Source organism: Bufo gargarizans, chromosome 2 (assembly GCF_014858855.1).
Source record: "Bufo gargarizans isolate SCDJY-AF-19 chromosome 2, ASM1485885v1, whole genome shotgun sequence".
In the NCBI taxonomy this organism is placed as follows: domain Eukaryota; kingdom Metazoa; phylum Chordata; class Amphibia; order Anura; family Bufonidae; genus Bufo; species Bufo gargarizans.
Genome location: NC_058081.1, coordinates 602130447 through 602153039, shown reverse-complemented (window position 1 = coordinate 602153039; position 22593 = coordinate 602130447).

Below are 22593 nucleotides of genomic sequence, written 5' to 3'. Positions count from 1 at the left end.
AGAGGCAGACCACGCCATTGCTATGGGGCCCGCGGCACTGGGGGGCCCGGAGCGCAGAGAAGGCCCCGCCCACACTATTTGGCCCCGCCCACTGACGTGCGGCTATAGTGCTATGCGGCTGCTTTTATTCTCAGCCTGCCCTGAGCCAACTATTCTTCCGCCCGGCTCCCAGGGCCCCCTCAAGCCAGGAGAAGTTAGAAGAACGCAGCCGGCCAGCCGCAGCTGAATAACTAAAATAAGATTTACAGGGGGCGGAGCGGAGGCCGGCGAGAGGAGGGGCCCTGCGTGACGCGGCGAAGTGAGGAGGGGCCGGGGGAGCGGCTTCAGTTGAGGTGCGACGCAGGACTTTTAGTCACGTACCTCACTGTGACCTCCTGCGTCGGATCTCGCGAGATGACGCGATGACGCGGCGCGGGAAGGCACAGTGAGCGATCCTGTACCAGGATGCCACAAGCTGTCCTTAGAGAGGTAAGTAATAATTATTTTTTATTTTTTTTATGTACCCTACGTTTTTTATGTACCCTTATTGCAATGCAGAGGCACTGGGGGCACGAGAGGAGGACCACTGACAGTACTCAGTCAGTGGACATCATAGTATTAATAAGAGTGGAGAGACGACCATTATATTAATAATAAAGAGGGGGCCATTATATTAATAATAATGTAATGCCCCCCTCTTTATTATTAATGTAATTTAATAATAAAGTGGGGGGCATTACATTATTATTAATATAATGGCCCCCTCTTTATTATTAATATAATGGCCCCCACTTTATTATTAATATAATGGCCCCCACTTTATTATTAATATAATGGCCCCCTGGGCCCCTCTTTATTATTAATGTGATGGCCCCCTCTTTGTTATTAAAGAGGGGGCCATTATATTAATAATAAAGAGGGGCCATTATATTAATAATAAAGAGGGGCCATTATATTAATAATAAAGAGGGGGCCATTATATTAATAATAAAGTGGGGGCCATTATATTAATAATAAAGTGGGGGCCATTATATTAATAACAAAGAGGGGGCCATTATATTAATAATAAAGTGGGGGCCATTATATTAATAATAAAGAGGGGGCCATTATATTAATAATAAAGTGGGGGCCATTATATTAATAACAAAGAGGGGGCCATTATATTAATAATAAAGTGGGGGCCATTATATTAATAATAAAGTGGGGGCCATTATATTAATAATAAAGTGGGGGCCATTATATTAATAATAAAGTGGGGGCCATTATATTAATAATAAAGTGGGGGCCATTATATTAATAATAAAGTGGGGGCCATTATATTAATAATAAAGTGGGGGCCATTATATTAATAACAAAGAGGGGGCCATTATAATATACAGGGGGAATAATATTATGGGGAATGGGGGACTATCTGTCTGGCTCTAGCACAATATTGGGGGGCAGCAGGAGGAGTTGTTGAGACACCAGGAAGGAGAGGTTTATAGTAAAGTGAGGAACCTAAAAAAAATTCTGTGAAACTCTGCAGAGACGAGAAGCGGCTGAAAGAAGGTATCATGGCGGTCTTATCACCGAATGAAGACGTTGAGAAAAGTCTACATCACAGGAGACGTCACTGGATGTAACAGGTATGGGGCGGAATTCTCCTGTAATAATATTATCCATGCACATATCTGTATTTTCGGTAGGGTAAGGGGTATATAGAATTTGACCCACACTGCCTCAGCCCGGCCCCAGACTTCAGGTAACACTGTGTGTGTTCTGAATTCTGGGGCCTCACACCCATCTACAACATTATCTGTACTCAGAGTTATCACTGTGTTACATAGGACTTCTAGTGATCTACTACAGTATTTGTTAAAAGGGGCGTGCCCGGGGTAGGGGGGGGGGGGGGAGTAGGAAGAAAGCACACTGTCCTGAGAATTTTGGGGGGGGCATTAGGGGTTGGGGGGGCTCATAGAGGACAGTGTGCTTTCCTCCTACACCTACTCCTTCCTAACAACCCCCCACCCCCCCACACAAACACATGCGTATATGTGCACACTCAGCAGCAAGGAGTTAAAGGGGTTTGGGGTAAGAGAAGTGATGACAAAATGGCGCAGGTAGCAAAGGGGTTAAGATGTGGGGGATGGCTTACGTCCAGCTTTAGCACAGTGGACAGAGGCAGGAGGAGTGATGTGTATGCGCTCCTGCCCTGCACTCACTCAGTTGTGTGGCATACATATTGCGCCCTGTGTCCACTCTGCTAAAGCCTGGCAAGTGACATGCCCATTGTATGAAAATATAAAAAATAAAAATGTTTATCCCTAACAGTTTCTGTAGGTCATGTATAAATTTATTTAATGGGGGTGTGGCATGGGAGGAGCCAGGTCAGGAAGTGGGAGGGGCCATGGTGGGTAGTGGGCGGGGTTAAGGGGCCCAATTCAGATTTTTGCTATGGGGCCCAGTGATTTCTATGTACGCCCCTGCTATCATACGTGCATAAATCTTGTGATGCAATCCTCACCTTAGGGTTGTCATCCATTTAAGGAAATGTTGTACTTTTTGTCCATATCAGTCAATTACTATACAAGTAGGTCAAACGTTCACAAATTACATCAATACGTGAAATATTCTGTCAGCCGGTTGTAAATGACTACCTCTGTGTTTTATGTGAGTCAGTGAGGTGTGGAATCGGGAAGCCATTTTGCTAGATAAATAAGCTTCTTCCTATTTATTTCCTCTTTAAAAGAAACTGTTAGTTGAAGATGTTACAGCCTGTGTATTTATATTGGCCGTTCAGGCTGGCCAAGGAGTGAAATGCGATGATTTACTTACAGGCACCGATTTAGATGTCAGAATTAGCGAATCTCCTCCGCTCCCTAATTACGAAGCAGGAAGTTCTGTAGAAATGTTTGTACGAGGTAGTGGGGACTCGTCTTAAAGAGGAACTGTCACCTCTTCTGATAAGACTTATTAAATACTTACACTCCCTATTAAATAACAATTCTGGAGCATCTTTTATTAGAACTCTTGGTTTTCTGTTCAAAGTGTTGATCTATTAATCCTCCTTGAAATGCCTAAATAAATTGACAACTGTGTATTACCCTTCTTCGCAGTGGCGTGTTGCTTAAATTCTCGGACACTTTGTAATCAGTGCAGTGTGGAAATTGTTCCTCCCAGTTGCCAGTTTATTCACTCATTTCTTGGGGAAATAACAGAGGAATGCCTATATCTCAGAGAGGTTGTCTACACTGGAGAATTCTTTTTTTGGCTAAAAAGTACCTTAAAGTGTACATGAGATATACAGTACAGACCAAAAGTTTGGACACACCTTCTTATTCAAAGAGTTTCCTTTATTTTCATGACTATGAAAATTGTAGATTCACACTGAAGGCATCAAAACTATGAATTAACACATGTGGAATTATATACATAACAAAAAAGTGTGAAACAACTGAAAATATGTCATATTCTAGGTTTTTCAAAGTAGCCACCTTTTGCTTTGATTACTGCTTTGCACACTCTTGGCATTCTCTTGATGAGCTTCAAGAGGTAGTCACCTGAAATGGTTTTCACTTCACAGGTGTGCCCTGTCAGGTTTAATACGTGGGATTTCTTGCCTTATAAATGGGGTTGGGACCATCAGTTGCGTTGTGGAGAAGTCAGGTGGATACACAGCTGATAGTCCTACTGAATAGAAAAAAGCAGCTAAGTAAAGAAAAACTAGTGGTTATCATTACTTTAAGAAATGAAGGTCAGTCAGTCCGAAAAATTGGGAAAACTTTGAAAGTGTCCCCAAGTGCAGTCACAAAAACCATCAAGAGCTACAAAGAAACTGGCTCACATGCGGACCGCCCCAGGAAAGGAAGACCAAGAGTCACCTCTGCTGCAGAGGATAAGTTCATCCGAGTCACCAGCCTCAGAAATCGCAGGTTAACAGCAGCTCAGATTAGAGACCAGGTCAATGCCACACAGAGTTTTAGCAGCAGACACATCTCTAGAACAACTGTTAAGAGGAGACTGTGTGAATCAGGCCTTCGTGGTAGAATATCTGCTAGGAAACCACTGCTAAGGACAGGCAACAAGCAGAAGAGACTTGTTTGGGCTAAAGAACACAAGGAATGGACATTAGACCAGTAGAAATCTGTGCTTTGGTCTGATGAGTCCAAATTTGAGATCTTTGGTTCCAACCACGTGTCTTTGTGTGACGCAGAAAAGGTGAACGGATGGACTCTACATGCCTGATTCCGACCGTAAAGCATGGAGGAGGAGGTGTGATGGTGTGGGGGTGCTTTGCTGGTGACACTGTTGGGGATTTATTCAAAATTGAAGGCATACTGAACCAGCATGGCTTCCACAGCATCTTGCAGCGGCATGCTATTCCATCCGGTTTGCGTTTAGTTGGACCATCATTTATTTTTCAACATAACAATGACCCCAAACACACCTCCAGGCTGTGTAAGGGCTATTTGACCATGAAGGAGAGTGATGGGGTGCTGCGCCAGATGACCTGGCCTCCACAGTCACCGGACCTGAACCCAATCGAGATGGTTTGGGGTGAGCTGGACCGCAGAGTGAAGGCAAAAGGGCCAACAAGTGCTAAGCATCTCTGGGAACTCCTTCAAGACTGTTGGAAGATCATTTTAGGTGACTACCTCTTGAAGCTCATCAAGAGAATGCCAAGAGTGTGCAAAGCAGTAATCAAAGCAAAAGGTGGCTACTTTGAAGACCCTAGAATATGACATATTTTCAGTTGTTGCACACTTTTTTGTTATATATATAATTACACATGTGTTAATTCATAGTCATGAAAATAAAGAAAACTCTTTGAATGAGAAGGTGTGTCCAAACTTTTGGTCTGTACTGTATATATATATATAAAAAGTTTGCATAATGGTTGTGCTTCATTGTAGAATCATACCTGTGAAGGATCAGGTCTTTTTAGGGTGTTCTCAGCCATATTATTCCCTTTTTCACTCGCACAGCTAGATGCATTTCTCTCACAAGAAGCAATGGTCTCCCTTCTATGGAATCTACCATCACTGTACTGAAGTGACCTCACTTTCCTTCCCACTTTATTTGCTTTCTGCTAGGAAGCCCAGAAAGCTGATAAGGAGGAAGAGAACAGACTCACAGATGCAAAGTAGCTTCTCTGCTCTTCAAAATCTGTGTAAAGGAAGTTCTATCCAGCTCAGGAGCTCAGCTAACTCTGACACACCCGCATTTCTTGTGAATCATCTTCTGAGTCTCTGTTACTAGGCATGGATCTAGCCAGACAACAGGCAGTGGACTGCGAGTTAGGTGGAAGTGAGACCCCTAGTGGCCATGACTTTACCATGGTTTCTAGGTGACGATCAGGATTGGGACCCGGTCATTATTATTTTCCCTTATAACATGGTTATAAGGGAAAATAATGGCATTCTTAATATAGAATGCTAAGTAAATTAGGGATGGAGGGGTTAAAAAAATTAAATTAAATTAAACTCACCTCATCCACTTGTTTGCGCTGCCCGGCTTGTCTTCTTTCTTCTTCTTTGATGACCTGGGAGGAAAAGGACCTTTGGTGACGTCACTGCGCTCATCACATGGTCTATCACATGGTCCATCACATGGTCTATCACCATGGTAATGGACCATGTGATGGGTGCAGTGACGTCACCAAAGGTCCTTTTCTCCCAGGTCCTCAAAGAAGAAGAAAAAAGACAAGCCGGGCTGCGCGAACAAGTGGATGAGGTGAGTTCAATATTATTATTTTTTTAAACCCTCCTTCCCTAATTTACTTAGCATTCTGTATTAAAGGGATTCTGTCACCTCGTTTTAGCCTATAGAGCTACAGACATGCACGGCTAGATAGCCGCTAGCATGTCCGCAATATACCTGTCCCATAGCGCTGTGTCCTTTTATTGTGTTTAAAAAATAATTTTATAGATATGTAAATGGACCTGGTTAGGAGCCCAAGGGGCAGTACTAACCTTCTTGGAGTCCAGCCACGCCCCCTGTGAAGGAGCCCAGCACCGCCTATGTCCTCTGAATCTCCTCCTTGCTCACAGTTAGATCGCTGTAATCTAGCGATGCTATTATTTTCTCTTATAACCATGTTATAAGGGAAAATAATAAAATCTACACAACATATGCATATTTTCCTGCACGTCACTCGCAACGCCCATGTTAAAGAGGCCTTAGGGTTCTGCTTTCATTTGTGCAAAAACCCAGCAATAATTGAATTTGCCTGCAGCGCCTCCGCAGGAGAAATGGAGCACTACCATAATTATAATCTTTCCTGAGGATAGGCCATCAGTATAAAAATCCTGGACAACCCTTTACTAAGAATTTTCTAATAGTATTTGAAAATTTGTTTTCTAAACCAGACACCCCCTTTAACTGCAGCAATTACATGGACTGGCAAAAATCTCTAAATATAGGTTTTAAGACTTCCCGACATGCGACAGTAATTCTCGCCGTAATTCTCGTTCTTGTTGTATGTTGACATGCCATGAAAGCTGACTGCCATGAAGAAAAGACAAATACACAGGGTAGACGCCAGAAAGGTAAGATCCACTGTACTGTGCTCGCCTGTTCTGTGCTGGCGGCTGCACTCACAGGAAATGAAGTTATATTTCAGTAAGTTTTGGACTGAATGTCTGAGGCTGTTCTGTTCAATCCCGTACTGCTGATCCCCAATGTAAAAACTGACACAGCTAACTTGGAAGTGTCAGTGAAGTTAATTTAGGTCAGAACAGAATTTAGCTTTCAATCTAATGTAATAACAGAAGTTTCTGGATTTGAACTGCAGACCTTAAAGGGGTGTCTGGAAAAAGACCAACGCAATTGACAGAAGATGAGGTGGGGACGGGGCTTTCCTTACACTACTGCAAAGGGTCACAGTGGTTGAATATTGTTGGCAACAATCCAACAATATCCTACCAAAGTCTTTATGCAGCCCCTCTAACCCTTTGCTGACGGAGCGATTTTCCATATTTGCATTTTCGTTTTTTACTCCCTGCCTTCTTGGAGCCATCATTTTTTTATTTTTCCGTTCATATAACCATATGAGGACTTTCTAATGGCATCATTTAATATTGCATAGAATGTAGTGGGAAGCTGGACAAAAATTCCAAATATAGTGGAAATAATTAAAACCTTGAAAAAAAAGTTTTTCTTTTCACCGCCATATTCTGAGCCAGTGACTTTTGTGTACGGAGCTATGTAAGGGCTCATTTTTTTTGCAGGGCAATCTGTACTTTTCATTGATACTATTTTGGGATGTCTATGATTTTTTTATCACTTTAGCCATTTTTACATGTTTTTCCATTTAGTCATTTAACGTATGAGATAAATATTTTTATATTTTAATAGTACAGGCATTATCACACACAGCGATGAGCATGATGATTCATTTTTTATTGTTTATTTATTTTATTTTGGGAAATTTTTTATTTGAATTTTTGTAAAAAAAATAATAGTTTTAAAAACATTCTTAAAACTTGTATTACACTTTATTGCTAACTTTTTTTTTTTTTACACTTTTTCATAGTTCACATAGGGAAATTGGTAGTAGGAACCCATGCCACACTGAGATACCTTGACGGTGGTACAAAAGGGCTCCGATTTGTTCCTGACAGGAATACATTGGCTAAAGTCACAGTTCTTAACATCAGCTTGAGGGATTAGCCAGTGTTGTCAGTTGCATATCATTGTGGTGCACCTTTCGCAGGGATTTATGTATTTTTATATTTGCATCCACACATTATCCCATCTTGTGTAGGATGCCATTGTGGTCCTCTGCCAACATCCTCCATGATATACCTGTTGCTCCAAAAAATAAAATCTGATTAAGGGGTGTGATATACCTATAATATGACTTCTAATATAGAAAGTAAATTATAGTGCATTTTATTGTGCAGCAGTTGTGTACGGTTCTGCTGAGATACCGCAACTAGATAGAGGGACAAGTGCTATTGGAATAACTAATTGCAACTGGTGTTATATACCAAGAGCTATGGATAAAGAACAGCGGCTCACCGCAAACACTCCCAAAAGACCAGGTGCTCACTCCACAGATCCACCCAAATCCAGAGAAAATGGTGCAAAAAATATAAACAAATGGAGGGCACTCAAAATATCCAGGACCACCAAAAACAGTAGCCTATGACCACATTTAATATAAAAAGCTGTTTACATAAAATTCTACATACATGAAATAAAATAATACAATGCGAGTGTGGTACGAATGTGCCCTCTTGGGCATTAAACAGCCTGGATGGCACCAGACAAGCAATAGAATGGTACCAAACAAGTAATGTAATAACCGCTCTTGCGAACTGTGGGCTTGATCCGAATTTTAAATTCCTATCATTCTGGTTAATATCAACTAGGAACTTATTCAATGATTCCTCATTGTCATGGAACCATGAACCAGACGTACAACAAGAGATGAGTGGAAATAAGAAGGCTTTATTGAAAATAAAGCTGTAAGGCAAAAGTCCAAACGGATGGCTAAACCGAAGCAGGGTCTTGCGAAACCAGGGATCAGGAACCAGAAGGGTAGTCAGACGAAGCCAGGATCAGGAATCAGCAGGGTAGTCAGACGAAGCCAGGATCAGGAATCAGCAGGGTAGTCAGACGAAGCCAGGATCAGGAACCAGAGCAGCAGCAGTCTTAGAAGCATGTGAGCACAGGAGGACCAAGCAAGGAACTGAAGCCACAGACCTCCTATATATATGAGCTAGGCATCCAGCTCCTCCCAGTGGGAAGGAGGAGCCGCAGGGTGGGAGGCTACAAGAAACCCAGAAACCAAGATGGCCGCCAGCACATGTCAAACGAAGGAGGACAGCAAGGAGGTAAGACCATGACAGTACCTCCCCCTCAAGGGCCCCTCCTCCGCGGAGTAAGGAACGGTTTCTGAGGGAAGCGTGCGTGGAAGGCTCGGAGCAAGGCAGGAGCATGGACATCTGCGGAGGGAACCCAGGAACGCTCCTCTGGACCATAACCACGCCAATGGACCAAAAACTGCACCCGGCCGCGGACCAGGCGTGAGTCCAGGATATTGCTCACCTCATACTCCTCACGATTGCCCACTTGGACCGGACGAGGCCGAGGAATCGAGGAAGTGAAACGATTACACACCAGTGGCTTCAACAGGGAGACATGAAACACGTTGGAGATCCGCATGCCAGGAGGAAGCGCAAGGGCATAGGCTACCGGGTTTACCCTGCGAAGCACTCGGAAGGGACCAACAAAGCGAGGCGCCAGCTTGGGAGTGGGCACTCGAAGGTTGAGGTTGCGGGTGGACAACTATACGCGGTCTCCGACCTGGTAGGAAGGGGCGGGCGCTGCGCAGAGACCTCAAGGGACCTCTGGATCTGTACCCAAGAAGCACGTAGGACGGAAAGGTGATCCTCCACAGCCGGAATATCCTGGGGAGAGAATACCTCCGGTAACACGGCAGGTTGGAACCCATAATTGGCCATGAAGGGAGACGTCCCAGAGGAAGAGTTCACCGCCGTGTTCCTGGCAAACTCAGCCCAAGGCAGGAGGTCAACCCAATTGTCTTGGTGATCGGAGACATAGCAACGAAGGAATTGCTCCAAGGCCTGATTGGATCATTCTGCGGCCCCATTGGACTGATGGTGGTAGGCCGAGGAGAAAGAGAGATGAATCCCCAACTGGGAGCAAAAGGCATGCCAGAACCTGGACACAAACTGACTCCCCCGATCCGACACAATCTCCTTGGGCAAACCGTGCAACCGGAAGACCTCCCTGGCAAAAATCGAGGCCAACTCTTGTGCAGAGGGTAACTTCTTAAGAGGAACACAGTGGCACATTTTGGAAAACCGATCCACTATCATGAGAATGACCGTATGGCCTCGGGATGCAGGGAGGTCCACAATGAAATCCATCCCCAGGTGTGACCATGGACGCTCCCCGGTGGCTATGGGTTGCAAAAGGCCCAACGGAAGGTGCCGAGGGGACTTACTCTGGGCACAAACGGAGCATGCCGCTACATATGCGGCGATGTCGGAACGTAGAGAAGGCCACCAGAACAGACGTGAAACAGCCCAGGACAGCTGATTCTTTCCAGGATGCCCCGCGGCCTTGGAGTTATGGTAGGTTCGCAACAACCGAGTGCGCAACTCCTCAGGCACAAAACACCTGCCGTTGGGTCTCCCAGAGGGAGCACCAGATTGAGCCGCCAAAATCTGCTCACCCAGGGGAGAGGTCAGGCTGGTTCGAATGGCGGCCAGGATCTGATTCGGAGGTATGACCGAAGTCGGAATCGACTCCTCCCCGGACAGCTCGGAGTACTGCCGTGATAAGGCATCCGCTCTGATGTTCTTGGAACCGGGTAGGTAGGAGACCACGTAATTAAAACGTGACAAGAACAGAGCCCATCTGGCCTGACGTGGTGTCAATCTCTTGGCCTCAGAGAGGTAGGTCAGATTCTTGTGGTCCGTCAGGATGAGAACCGGAACCACCGAGCCCTCGAGCAAGTGCCTCCATTCTTTAAGGGCCTGCACGATGGCCAATAACTCCCTGTCACCAATCTGGTAGTTGCACTCCGCGGAAGACAGTTTCCGGGAGTAAAACCCACAAGGAAGCAGAGGACCCTCTGGTGTTCTACGCTGAGACAGGAGGGCGCCTACTCCCGTCTCAGACGCGTCCACCTCGAGGACAAACGGCAACCCAGGGTTGGGATGCGACAGAATCGGAGCCGACACAAAGGCGGACTTTAGAGCCTCAAAAGCTCGGATGGCCTCGGGCGGCCAGACCTGGGGATTACTGCCCTTCTTGGTCAGATCCGTGAGAGGCTTGGCTAGCCTGGAAAAGTCCCTGATGAACTTCCGATAATAATTGGCGAAGCCCAAAAAGCGCTGCAGGGCACGAAGACCACTGGGCTGGGGCCACTGTAAGACAGCCGAAACCTTCTCAGGATCCATGGAGAACCCCTCAGCGGAAATGATGTAACCTAAGAAGGTTACCTGGGATCGGTGAAATTCGCATTTCTCAAGCTTACCGAACAGCTTGTTCTCTCGTAACCGTTGCAACACTCGTCTGACATCCAGAATGTGGGCCTCCATGGATTCAGAATATACCAAGATGTCATCCAAATAGACCACCACACACTGCTGCAACAGGTCACGGAAAACATCGTTGATGAATTCCTGGAAGACTGCGGGCGCATTGCACAACCCAAAGGGCATAACCAAGGATTCATAATGACCGGTCCTGGTGTTAAACGCGGTCTTCCACTCATCGCCCGCCTTGATCCTTACCAGGTTATATGCCGCCCTCAGGTCGAGTTTGGTAAAGACTGTGGCCCCTTTGAGGCGATCGAACAGCTCGGAAATCAAGGGTATCGGGTAAGCGTTCTTGATCGTGATGCGATTGAGACCCCTGTAATCGATGCAAGGCCTCAACTCTTCTTTTTCACAAAGAAAAATCCAGCCCCTGCCGGGGACGAGGATTTGCGAATGTGTCCGCGTGAAAGCGCCTCCCTCACGTACTCCTCCATGGCCTCATTCTCCGCTACCGACAGTGGATAGACTTTGCCACGAGGCGGAACGGCACCAGATTGTAACTCTATGGCACAATCGTATGGGCGGTGCGGAGGTAGGGCAACCGCACGCACCTTATCGAATACATCCCGGTACTCCTCGTATTCAGGAGGCAACAGAGAGTCCGAGGAAGTACACAGCAACTTGACAGGCCCATGGATGCAACTAGCCCTACACTGCGGTGACCACGAGAGGATCTCGGCCGATTTCCAATCGAAAGTCGGATTATGCTTCTGGAGCCAGGGGTACCCCAAGACCACCGAGTAGTGTGGAGACGAAATAACCTGGAGACAGACCGACTCTCTGTGATCGGCACCAATGGCCATCCCCACTGGAAGGGTCTCATGAGTCACGTGTGGCGGCAGAAGGGGTCTGCCGTCTATCGCCTCAAGAGCCAGTGGGGAACCTCGAGGCTGCAGAGGAATGGAATTGGCGGCAGCGAACACACTATCAATGAACAAACCACCAGCACCAGAGTCCACCAACGCCTGGGTCGTCACCGAGCCCCCGACCCAGGAGAGGACAACAGTAATCAGTGGTTTGTCAACACGGGAAACCGGGGACGAGGAGACTCCACCCAAGATCTGCCCCCGACAGGATCTCAGGTGCGAGCGTTTCCCGGACGGTTCGGGCATGCCAACCGAAAATGCCCACCGAGACCACAGTACATGCATCGGCCCTCGCGTCTCCGGAGTACCCTCTCCCCCTCGGACAGGCGAGCAAACCCCAGCTGCATGGGTTCACCCCCAGACAAGTCATCCCCAGGAGGCGTGGGAGGAGAGGGAGGCACGGGTGGGACAGCAAACGTAGGCGCCAATCTGTTAGAAGGCCTCCGCAGGCTCTCCTTAAAGGAAGGTCTCTCCCTGAGTCTGGTGTCAATCAAAATCAGGAAAGAAATAAGAGACTCGAGCTCCACTGGTAGGTCCTTAGCTGCAACCTCATCCTTCAAGGCATCCGAGAGACCATGAGAGAAAGCAGCGACCAGAGCCTCATTATTCCAGCCCACCTCTGCTGCCAGGGTACGAAACTCAATGGCGTATTCAGCTACGGATCGTGAACCCTGTCTGATGGACATAAGGAGCTTCGCAGCAGAGGCAGCACGAGCCGGCACATTGAATACCTTCCGAAGAGAAGCAACAAAACCAGAAAACTCGGCAACCACCGGATTGTTGTTCTCCCATAAAGGGCTGGCCCAGGCCAAGGCCTTGTCCGAGAGCAGCGAGATCAAGAAGCCCACCTTTGATCTCTCAGTAGGAAAGGCATGTGGCAGCAACTCGAAGTAAATGCCCACCTGGTTAAGGAAACCTCGGCACTGAGTTGGCTCTCCCCCAAAGCGCTGTGGAAGGGGGGCAGAACCGGTCATACCCCGAAACACCGCAGGCGCAGCAACAGGTGTCGGGGTAGACTCTGGCGCAACAACCGGAGCGGCAGTAGGAGCGGGCCCAGGAGCGACAACCGACCCATCGGCAACGGAAGCTAAATGAGCCGTGCGTTCAAGCAGGGTTTGCAACGCCACAGCGAACCGACCCAACAGGTGATCCTGCTGATCAAGTCTGGCAACCAGCGTAGGTAGCGAGGATGGCCCTGTACCGTCAGAATTCATGGCTTGGTCCTAATGTCATGGAACCATGAACCAGACGTACAACAAGAGATGAGTGGAAATAAGAAGGCTTTATTGAAAATAAAGCTGTAAGGCAAAAGTCCAAACGGATGGCTAAACCGAAGCAGGGTCTTGCGAAACCAGGGATCAGGAACCAGAAGGGTAGTCAGACGAAGCCAGGATCAGGAATCAGCAGGGTAGTCAGACGAAGCCAGGATCAGGAATCAGCAGGGTAGTCAGACGAAGCCAGGATCAGGAATCAGCAGGGTAGTCAGACGAAGCCAGGATCAGGAACCAGAGCAGCAGCAGTCTTAGAAGCATGTGAGCACAGGAGGACCAAGCAAGGAACTGAAGCCACAGACCTCCTATATATATGAGCTAGGCATCCAGCTCCTCCCAGTGGGAAGGAGGAGCCGCAGGGTGGGAGGCTACAAGAAACCCAGAAACCAAGATGGCCGCCAGCACATGTCAAACGAAGGAGGACAGCAAGGAGGTAAGACCATGACACTCATCTCCCTGCCAGATAAAGAGAATATCGTCGATATACCAGCGCCAGAGCACCAGACTCGTCCCCACCCTGGGACTTACTATATCATCCTCCTACTGCGCCAAAAATAAATTGGCATAGCTGGGGGCGAATCTAGTGCCCATGGCGGTACCGGTTAGCTGCATATATTCTCTTTATCTGGCAGGGAGATGAGGAATCATTGAATAAGTTTTAGTTGATATTAACCAGAATGATAGGAATTTAAAATTCACCCCTGATATTGGACACGGAAAGGCGACTTTCCTGGATGTCAATCTGAAGGTTGAGGGACAGAAAATCATTTGCATTACCCACTTTAAGACGGTTGCCAGAAACAGCTACATTAGATTTTCCAGCTAGATGGCTCACCAATATACCGGTGAGCCAGTTTAGACGCTTGAGACGCAACTGTACCCATAGGGGTCAATTTGAAGGGTAAGGCTTCAGCATTAAGGGACCAGTTCCTAGAGAAAGAATACCCACCGACAATCATTACAGAAGCTTTGGACAAAGTTAGGTTGATGGAAAGAGATACCTTTTTCACACCTAAGGAGGCCATACAACACAATAAATCTTTGAGACTGATCCTACCATTCCATACACAATATAAACAGGTAGAGAGGATTGTCCGGAAATACTGGCACTTTTTATTGGAGGACAGACTTTTGGGCCCTTTTCTATCAGGATTTCCACAGATAACGTATACCAAAGCCAATAATTTGGCTTCAAAAGTTGCCTCTACTACCAAACAACAACAGACCAAAACTGGCTCCTTATGGATCAACCTTAAACCAAATGGGTTGTTTAGGTGTGTTAGATGCCTTAACTGCAAGAACACGTCCTTCCCTAAAAAAAACTATGAAAGTAAAATCCACACAGAATAACTTTGAGATCTACCTCTTTGAATGTCCATGCCGCAAACAGTATGTAGGCAGAACCAAGAGCCTCTGAAAAAGAGAGTGATGGAACACATTTTGAAAATCAAAAAGGGGGATGAATTACACTCACTCTCCAAACATTATAAAATATTTCATAATTGTGACCCATCCTCCCTTCGCTTTGCGGCTATGGAAAAAGTACATCAATCAAAGAGAGGAGGAAATCAAATCATCCGTATGTCCAGACAGAAATCCCGCAGGATATTTAAGTTTGATACGTTGGCTCCAAGGGGGCTAAATGCAGAGATGGAGTTGTTTGGCTTTTTGCGAGTCCTACTTGGTGAGGACATGGGATACAAGTCAGGCTGTTGTTTCCAGCACTTGGATCCCCTCTCCCTGCCGGACCACACCTCACCATTATCTCCATCCCAGCATTCATCCCGCGAGCAACATTCCCATGGTCTGAGGCCTCGAATACACACTTCTGGATGTTACCCAGGGTTGTTCAGGCCAGATATAGTGAAGACTAGTGCTCTAAGTTGATGGCCCTAACAAACGCACCCGAACCGCAAAAAACGCACCTTTATCGCAGGTGCATTTTTTGACTACAAAGGGACACGGGCATCCCGGGATGTAGATGGATGGGTAACAAAGGTGATGTATGTTGTGTTTTGCTGCTATTGTGGTTTCAGTCCAGCAACTAGTGCGCATGTAACGCTTATGTATTTGAAGAAATCGTCATAATGTCAAATATACCAATACCGCATGTGCGAGCGAGAGATACAAATGCTCCATGTCTGGTGTTCTACTCCACTAAGCTCCCAAAATCCCCCATTAAAAAAATGGAGGGTATATAAGGTGTGTTGGATCTAGATGCTGTCATTACTGCTGAGGAAAGGGTGTGATCCCTGAAACGCGTCCGGTTCGAGACAGCAAAGTTCTTCTTTTTTCAATTCCTCCCTGAGGTGCCGATACCAATGGGTAGCCCCCTGGACCTCTATTGACTGGAGTTGTGGACAACTGCATGGTCCGGACTTTAGGACCAAACATAGCAGTAATCGATCTGTTCCCCAACGAGCAGTGTGTATCCCGTGGTGTGCCACCAGGTCACGTGGGACGCCGCGTATTAGACCTAGAGACCACACGGGACAGCGAGGTGAGTCCGGGCGGCAAAGCAAGGACTGTTCTCTATCTCCGCCTGTCACGGATGGTGTTGCAGAAAGCTGGAACTTCTAAAAAACATCTGACTGGCTTGATCCCAAACTAAGGAGCATATGGATGAGCCCTATAAAACCCCTAGAGCTCTCCCTGACTGCTATGCCCATGCAAAGGTCTTTATGGTAGACGATTGCATGTCCAAGTACCTAATACTATGTGACACCTGAAAACCCTATAATAGTGAGGGGATACGACCACCGACTCCCTGCACTTAATACGGATGGAGTCAGGGTCACCTAGAATCAAGCCAGCAAGGAAACACAAATAAAGGAAACAGACTTATCTGAGGAATCAGCAGAAGCAGGCTCCAGCAGTGAACAACTCATCCAAGAAGAAGTATAAACTGCAAAGTGAGGCAGTATGGGAGGGAATATAAAGGGAGACAATTAGAGTAAATAAGTGACAGCTGGGAGAAGGAAAGGAGATGACAAAGTGAAACCAAAACAAAGAACGTCATGCAAGAGGTAGAGAAGAACGTCTAACAGACCTTCTCACAGACCTGGCGGTGACAGTACCCCTTCCTCTACTGGTGGACTCCGGACACTCAGAGCCCACCTTCTCAGGATGAGACCTATGGAAAGCCCTGATAAGACGAGTGGCCTTAATGTCCGCCACTGGGACCCACATCCTCTCCTCAGGACCATAACCCTCCAATGAACGAGGTACTGGAGAGAACCGCGGATAATATGAGAATCCACAATCCTAGAGACCTGAAATTCAATATTACCGTCAACAACAATCAAAGGAGGAGGCAAAGAGGAGGGTACAGTGGATTGGACATAAGGTTTTAATAGGGACCTGTGGAAAACATTATGGATCTTCCAAATCTGAGGAAGATCAAGATGGAAGGCAATGGGATTGATGACGGACAAGATCTTGTAAGGCCCAATAAACTTAGGACCCAACTTCCAGGAGGGAACCTTCAGTTTGACATTCTTTGTAGACAACCATACCAGATCACCCACATTCAGGTCCGGACCAGGCACACGTCTCTTATCGGCCACACGCTTATATCTCTCACTCATCCTCTTGAGATTACACTGAATCTTTTGCCAAATAAATGACAAAGACAAGGAAAATCTCTTCTCATCAGGTAAACCAGAAGACCCCTCTCCAGAGAATGTCCCAAACTGCGGATGAAACCCATATGCACCAAAAAATGGTGACTTATCAGAGGACTCCTGACGACGGTTATTTAAAGCAAACTCAGCAAGGGACAAAAAAGAACACCAATCCTCCTGATTCTCCGCCACAAAACAGCGCAGATATGTCTCCAGATTCTGAATGACGCGCTCTGTCTGGCCATTCGACTGCGGGTGAAAAGCAGAAGAGAACGACAACCGAACCCCCAAACGAGAACAGAAGGCCTTCCAGAATCTGGAAACAAATTGCGTGCCCCTATCAGAAACGATGTCTGAAGGAATGCCATGCAATTTAAAAATGTGATCAATAAACACTTGCGCCAGCGTCTTAGCATTGGGTAACCCAGGAAGGGGAATGAAATGCGCCATTTTGCTAAAACGGTCCACTACTACCAGAATTACAGTCTTCCCCGAGGAACGAGGACGGTCCGTAATGAAGTCCATGGACAGATGCGTCCAAGGACGGGAAGGAATGGGTAACGGGAGGAGAGAACCCGATGGCCGTGAATGAGGGACCTTGGCACGATCGCAAGTCTCGCAGGCTGCCACAAAACCCTCAACCGTCTTACGAAGAGCCGGCCACCAGAATCTCCGAGCAATGAGATCCACTGTGGCTCTGCTCCCCGGGTGCCCAGCAAGGACAGTATCATGGTGCTCCTTAAAAACCTTGTGTCGTAAAGCGAGAGGCACAAACAACCTCCCAGGGGGACAAAGATCAGGAGCCTCTGCCTGAGCTGCCTGAACCTCTGCCTCCAAATCAGGACAAAGAGCAGAGACGACCACCCCTTCAGACAAAATGGGACCCGGGTCTTCAAAGTTCCCCACCTCCCGGAAAACAACGTGACAGGGCATCCGCCTTCACATTTTTAACCCCAGGGCGGAACGTAACAACAAAATTAAACCTAGAAAAGAACAAAGACCATCTGGCCTGTCTCGCGTTCAGATGCTTGGCCGATTCCAAGTAGGCCAAATTCTTATGGTCTGTAAACACAGTAATAGGGTGTCTGGGTCCCTCTAACCAATGGCACCATTCCTCAAAAGCTAATTTGATGGCCAACAACTCCCTATCTCCCACATCGTAATTTCTCTCTGCAGAGGAGAGTTTCCTTGAGAAAAAGGCACACGGTCGCCATTTGGCAGGAGAGGGACCCTGAGATAAGACCGCACCCACACCCACCTCAGAAGCGTCCACCTCAACAATAAAAAGTAGAGAGACATCAGGTTGTACCAAAATGGGAGCGGAAGCAAAACTCTCTTTGATACTAGAAAAAGCTTTAAGCGCATCTACCGACCACGAAGAAAAATCTACGCCCTTTTTAGTCATATCAGTGAGTGGCTTAACAACAGAGGAATAATTCAAAATTAACTTTCTGTAATAATTGGCAAAACCCAAAAACCGCATCAGCGCCTTCTGATTCTCAGGAAGCTCCCAATCAAGCATAGCGCTGACCTTCTCAGGGTCCTGCAAAAACCAGAAGCGGAGAGAAGAAAACCAAGAAATTTAATCTCCAGAACCGCAAACACACATTTTTCCAGTTTAGCGTACAATTTATTATCCCGCAGAACCAGCAAGACCTGACGTAGGTGGTCTCTATGAGTCTTGAAATCAGGAGAATAAATCAAAATGGCAGATACACCAGTACAAATTTCCCCATTAAATGATGAAAAATGCTGTTCACAAAATGTTGGAAGACGGCCAGAGCATTTATCAAACCAAAGGGCATAACCAAATTCTAGAAATGGCCCTCAGGGGTATTGAAGGCTGTCTTCCATTCGTCCCCTTCCGTGACCCTGACTAGGTTATATGTCCCTCTTAAATCCAACTTAGAAAAAACCTTAGCCCCAACAATCTGGTTAAACAGGTCCGGAATCCGTCCGGAGTCGTGATACAGTTCAGCTCCCTGAAATCCAGACAAGGTCTTAAAGAACCATCTTTTTTCTTAACAAAAAAAAAAACAGCGGCAACAGGTAACTTCGAGAGTCGGATGTGTCCCTTTCTCAGGCTCTCAGAGATTAAGGTACGCATAGCGACTCTTTCAGGTTGGGAGAGATTGTATAAACGTGATTTTGGCAGTTTGGCGTCTGGGATGAGATTAATAGGGCAGTCGTACTCCCGATGCGGGGGCAACTCCTGGACACCACTCTCGGAAAACACATCTGAAAATTCAGAGAGAAAAGATGGTACAGTCTTGGTAGAAACCGCTGAAAGAGACGCCGTGAGGCAATTCTCTCTGCAAAACTCACTCCAGCCATTTATTTCCCTTGCTTACCAATCAATGGTGGGGTTATGTTTAGTGAGCCAGGGTAGCCCCAATACTAGAGGAGTAGGTAATCCGCTTAAGACGAAACATGACATATCCTCAACATGAGCGTCACCCACAGTCAAACGGATATTGTGAACTATGCCCTTTAACGATCTTTGAGAAAGTGGAGCAGAATCGATAGCAAAAACAGGTATATCCTTTTCCAAAGTGCATACCTGGAAACCATGCGTTATTGCAGATTGATTATCAATGAGATTGACAGCTGCTCCACTATCTACAAAAATCTCACAAACAATGTTCTTGCTGTCTAGCGCCAGCCTGGCAGGTAAGAGAAAACGGGAACTACAAGTAAATGGCAAACCTTCAATTTCCGCATCAACCTTGCCAATAGTAGCAAATGGAAAGTTTTTAGAGGCTTTTTTTCTTTTTGTTTTTCTTTTATTACCCTCAGAAAACTCCATGAATCTCCTAGAGGGGCAAACATTAGCCAAATGATTTATACCCCTACAACAGAAACAAAGCCTCGTCTGAGAGCTGAATCCTCTACTATCAGAGGCAAGCAAACCCAGCTGCATGGCCTCCTCCTCAGAGGGGATTGAGAGAGACTGAGACCCCGGCGCACTGAATGAGATAGCCCCACTGTCCTTGGGCTGAATATGACAGAAAAGAGTAGTCTCCTCTCTCTCCCTAAGACGCCTGTCAATACGAACAGCTAGAGACATGGCAGACTCTAACGACGCTGGTCTCTCATGAAAAGCAAATGCATCTTTCAATCTTTCCGAAAGACCATGGCAAAATTGACTTCGGAGTGCAGCATCATTCCAACCAGTATCAGCTGCCCATCTCCGAAATTCTGAACAATATATCTCTGCGGACTGTTTACCCTGGCATAAAAGACGCAGTTTAGATTCAGCCAGAGCGATACAATCCAGGTTATCATATATCTGCCCCAGGGCTACAAAAAATTCATCCACCGATCGGAGGGGCCGTGCCCCGACTGGCAGCAAAAAGGCCCAAGACTGAGCATTATCCCTGAGCAGCGAGCTGATGATCCAAAATTCTCACTACCCCCGGAGAACGTATCCGGAAGCGAGATCTTAGGCTCGGAACTGTCACCACCAGATGTTTGAGAAGTTCTGTTAGACGTTCTTCAGAACCTTTTGCATGATCTTCTTTTGTTTTGCTTTCGTTTTGACATCTCTTCTCCCTCTCCCTGCTGTCATCTATTAGCAGTGATTGCCTCCCTATATATCTCCTCCCCATACTGCTTTACCTTGCGGTTTATACAACTTCCTGGAGTGTGCTGATGCTAGAAGCTGTTACTGCTGCATCCACAAGATAAGTCTGTTTCTTTATTTCTGTGGGCTTGATCCTAGGTGACCCTGACTCCCTCCTTATTAGTGTAGGGAGCCGGTAGTCATGTCCCCTCACTATTATAGGGTGTTCAGGTGTCATACAGTTGAGGAACGAGGGTATGCAATTTTCTACTATTGAGATTTTTGCATAGGCTGAGCAGTAAGGGAGAGAGCTAGGGCTGTTACATGGCTTACCCTTTTGTTCCTTAGTTTTGGATCAAGTCAGTCGGATCTTCATCTGTGTCTTCTAGTTTTCTGTAACACCATCCATGACAGGAACAAACTCCATGAACGCCAGCAGAACCGGTCACCTGAAACTGAGACACAGATTTACGAAGATCTGCTACCTCCAGCAAAAAACCTTGCATGCGGTCAATCAAGGCTGAAACCGGATCCATGCTTAAGACGGTTATGGCGGTTTATAAAGTCACGGATGATGTTGCCGAAAGCTTGACTTATAAATAAACATCCGACTAGCTTGATCCCAAACTAAGGAACATAGAAGAGGGGTAATGTACCTGGCCCCATGGGGCTATACTCATCGGTTTACCATCGCTACGTTACTTATGGCAGCACCAGTGTAGATCCCCAGAGGACATTACATTGTGCCTACCTAGGATCAAGCCCACAGTTCGCAAGAGCGGTTCTACATTACTTGTTTGGTACCATTCTATTGCTTGTCTGGTGCCATCCAGGCTGTTTAATGCCCAAGAGGGCACATTCGTACCACACTCGCATATTAAATGTGGTCATAGGCTACTGTTTTTGGTGATCCTGGATATTTTGAGTGCCCTCCCTTTGTTTATATTTTTTGCACCAGTGTTATATACCTGTTTGCCACAAAAAAAAAAATTCTGATAGAGGGGTGTGGTATACCTATAATATACCTTCTAACATGGAAAGATACACCGGCTTCCACCAACTATTGAGTAAGGGGTTTGATTTACCAGCTTCCAGCAAATATTCATTATTGGGTTCTATATACCTGTTTCTACAAAATACTGATAGAGGGTATTGATATACCGGGCTCCACCAAATATTGATTGAGGCCTGAGATACACCAGCTTTCACAAAATATTGATTGAGGCCTGCGATATACCTGCTTCTACAAATACTGCTCTTCTTTAGGGACTTTGTCACAGGGTCATTTTGAAAATGACAGGCAGAGCATGAGGCAGGCCATACCGCAGGGGTGGTAGTGGTCGGGCAGGTGCACCAGGCCGGAGCCTAAGTGGGAAATTGGAGAAGGTGCGTGCGATTACATCAAAGGACACACCAGAGTTGGTTGAGTGGCTCACTCAGCCTCCACTTCTGCACACTCCTCATCCTCTGAATCAGCACCCTCCTCACTCTCTGCTGTGTGCACCACCAAAGACACGAACACCACCATAGCCCCTCCACTCGAGTCAGAGGAGTTATTTTCCCATCCATTCCCAGACCTTACCGATGCGCAGCCATTCTTGGCATCGGATGAGGAAGAGGAGGTATCGACGGCCGCCACCCAGCGGTCTGATGACAGAACCCAGATCAGCGCAAGGAGAGTGGTCCCCGCTGTTGCTGCCTACTCAGAGATCTCTAATGTCAGTGGTAGTGAAGGTGACGATGATGACGTGCCGATAGAGGTCACATGGGTGCCCACAAGAGAGGAAGAGGAGGGCAGTTCAGAGGGAGAGACGGAGCAGCAGATAGGGAGGAGAAGGAGGAGAAGCAGGTAGAACTCGCAGTGCTGACTGCAAATGTATCTGGGGTGAGCCATCCACCATGCACGGTCACATCTGGCGATTCCAGGATGCCAACACATGGCTCCGCAGTGTGGATTTTTTTTTTACGTATCCGTTGCTGACAATAGTGTTGCCATCAGCAGACTGTGCTGTCAACGCATAAGTCGCGGTACGCCCAACACTCACCTAGGGACGACCACCGTAAGAAGGCACCTGGCCTCCGATCACCGAGCCCAATGGGAGCAACACCGTTAAAACCCACAAAGCCACATTCCCGGCGCTCCACGTCCTGCCTCTTCTCCTCCTTTTTCTCTCTCCTCCCATTTGCCCTCCACTCCACCTTCCACCGTGCCGTCGTCGCGGTCATCTAGCAAAA